The sequence below is a fragment of the Bison bison genome, unplaced genomic scaffold, assembly GCF_000754665.1.
Source record: "Bison bison bison isolate TAMUID 2011002044 unplaced genomic scaffold, Bison_UMD1.0 scf7180017856908, whole genome shotgun sequence".
Taxonomy (NCBI): Eukaryota; Metazoa; Chordata; class Mammalia; order Artiodactyla; family Bovidae; genus Bison; species Bison bison.
The window spans coordinates 16346-19626 of record NW_011487481.1 but is presented as its reverse complement, the minus strand read 5'-3'; the positions used below and the strand labels follow the sequence as shown (position 1 = coordinate 19626).

At 40.9% G+C, this 3281-nt stretch overlaps 1 pseudogene; it reads left to right on the top strand.

Annotated features, from left to right (window-relative positions):
• The window catches only part of LOC105002985, a 3325-nt pseudogene extending 1693 nt beyond the window's left edge, over window positions 1-1632 (top strand).
• Window positions 1633-3281: the final 1649 nt, after the last annotated feature.

Here is a 3281-nt window from a genome sequence, read left to right as displayed (position 1 = left end):
TCCAAGATCACTGCAGATGGTGATTGCAGCCATGAAATTAAAAGATGCTTGCTCCTTGGAAGGAAAGTTATGATCAACCTAGATAGCATATTCAAAAGCAGAGACATTACTTTGCCAACAAAAGTCCGTCTAGTCAAGGCTATGGTTTTTCCAGTGGTCATGTATGGATGTGAAAGTTGGACTGTGAAGAAAGCTGAGCACCGAAGAATTGATGCTTTTGAACTGTGGTGTTGGGGAAAACTCTTGAGAGTCCCATGGACTGCAAGGACATCCAACCAGTCCATCCTAAAGGAGATCAGTCCTGGATGTTCTTTGGAAGGACTGATGCTAAAGCTGAAACTCCAGTACTTTGGCCATCTCATGCGAAGAGTTGACTCATTGGAAAGATCCTGATGCTGGGAGGGATTGGGGGCAGGAGGAGAAGGGGACGACATAGGATGAGATGGCTGGATGGCATCACCGACCCGATGGACAAGAGTTTGGCTGAACTCTGGGAGCTGGTGATCGACAGGGAGGCCTGGCATGCTGTAAATCATGGAGTCACAAAGAGTTGGACACGACTGAGTGATTGAACTGAACTGAATTTGATATAATTAAGCAGAAAACCTAGAAAAACATATATAACTTGTATTTCTCTTTGTCTCTATTAGGAGAAATTCAGGAAAAGTCCACAGTAGCCTGTCTTAGGACTGGATGGCTGCAACCACACTGATGTTAACCATATAGTCTTCTATCTGCTGGGCATTCCAGGCCGAGAAGACCTACACATGTGGATTTCCATCACCTTCTTCATCTCCTGTTTTGCCCTCCTTGGAAATGGTCTGTTCATCTTCATCGTCCTCATCAAGAGCAGCTTCCATGAACCTATGTATCTTTTCCTCTGTATGCTGGCTGCAGTTGACATTGTCTTTGCCTCAACCACAGAACCCAAGGCATTGGCCATTTTCTGGTGTGACAGTTGGGAAATCTCTCTTAGTAGCTGCATTGCCCAACTCTACTTTCAGCATTCCTCCTTCATTTCTGAGTCAAGCATCTTGCTAATTATGGCATTTGATCACTACATTGCAATATGTTACCCACTGAGATATACCACAATACTCACCGACTCTGTGATAGGGAAAATTGGTGTGGCTGTTTTCTTGGGAGCACATTGTACAATTTTCCCCATGGTATTTCTTCTGAAGAGGCTGCACTTTTGCAGAAATAACATCCTCCCACATACATTCTGTGAACACATCGTCTTGGCCAAGTATGCCTGTGATGCCATCCAAGTAAACATCTAGTATGGATTTTTTGTCTTGATGTCAACAGTGATCCTAGATATTCCCCTCATTTTTGTTTCCTATGTTCTGATTCTCTGTGCTGTCTTCCTCATCGCTTCCCAAGAGGCTTGTCACAAAGCCTCTAAACACATGTGGCTTCCATGTCTGCACCATCATCCTTTTTTATGGGCCTGGCACATTCTCAGTCCTCACTCAGAGCTTTGAACATGACATCCCACTACACATCCACATCCTACTGGCCAGCATCAGCATGCTTGCTCCACCTATGCTTAATCCCATCATTTATGGAGTCAAGAAGAAACAGATATGAGACCAAGTGGTTTATGTATTGTTTAATAAGCCGAAATGACTTTGGGGATGACAGAGACTGGTTTCTCAGAAATTGTGATCCTTCATGAGATGTACTTTGGCAGCAGTGAACAAGAGAACTAGTACTGAGTCAGTAGGAAAAATGACTCATGGAGTTATGGGCTCTGGAGCAACTTAATTGATCCTGTGAGCCTTACCTCTCTAATCAGTCTGAAAGCCATGCCTGTGGATTGACTGAGACACTTACATCTTATTATTTGGGAGTGGACAGGTTGTTCTTTGGCAGTCATGTCTAACTCATTAATATTCAGTTCAACTTTGGGAATAGTCAAATGTAATATTAAGTCCCAATTAGATTAAAAAAAAGTAGGCTTTCTGTCTTGGGCTGTTAAGTCCCAAGACATCTCACACATCTCTGGACACTCATGTAAAACCTTCATTTCTTCATATGCCTACTCAAAGTATGATGGGCATGAAGAGGTGCTATACTTCTAACTTTTGACTTTTGGGGATTGTTTCTCAAAGATCATTCCCCTCAAAATGGTACAGAATAAATGCAGGTTTCCTTACCAGCAACTATTTCCATGTCACTTTCACACAGTCTATGATTTTGTCTCAAGGAACTGCATATCTCTAACTTCTCCATGTTCAGCCATGTTTTCAGGTGTCTTGGTACAGTTTTCCTGAATGATCCACTTGTCTGGAATGCCCTCTACTTTTCTTGACTTTTTAATGAATTCACACCATTTCTTTCAAGGCTCAGCTTGGTGTCACCTACCCAGTGAGGTCATTACAACCACTTCATCTCAAGGTGAAGTACTACTTTCTCTACAACATGAGACCATATTGTTTATACTTCTTTTGAAAACATTTTCTTTTAAATAAATATTCTATAGAAAAGTAATAAGATGAAGATTAAACTTGCACATGATTCTACTACCCAGAGAAATTTGTTGTACATTTTGGTGTATAATCATCCAGAATTTATGTGTGTGTGTGTGTGTGTGTGTATATATATAATTGTAACAACTACAACTACATACATATTCATATCTTAGTTGTGACATGTGGCATCTAGTTCCTGGACCAGGGAGCGAACTCAGCCCCCTGCATTAGGGGTGCAGAGTCTTAGCCACTGGACCACCAGGGAAGTCCCAAGATTTGCATGATTTTAGCCTTAAGGAAGGGTATCAAGATTTTAGACTCATCTGGCACATTGGAAAATTGCTTCTAGAGAAGTTACTCTTAATTTTTACTCTTGTCAGAAATATATGTCAAAATTTATTTCACTCTTACTAGCTTCCCTAGTTGCTCAGACGTTAAAGAATCTGCCTGCAATGCAGGAGACCTGGGTTTGATTCCTGGGTTGGGAAGATCTCCTGGAGAAGGGAATGGCAACTCACCCCAGTATTCTTGCCTGGAAAATTCCATGGACAGAGGAAACTGGTGGGCTACAGTCATAGGATCACAGGGTCAGACACGACTGAACAACAAACACACTACTAGCATTTAGTAAATAGTTCTATTTTTAGAAATTTGCTGTGTGATATGGTAAAATCATTTTTTCATTTTCCTTTACTTTGAATTTATTAATAGACACCTTGAAGAATTTATATTGTGGTTATTGCATATTGTATTTCTCTGTGGATTAATAGTAACAACTATTTATTGAATTTGTGCAAAACATTT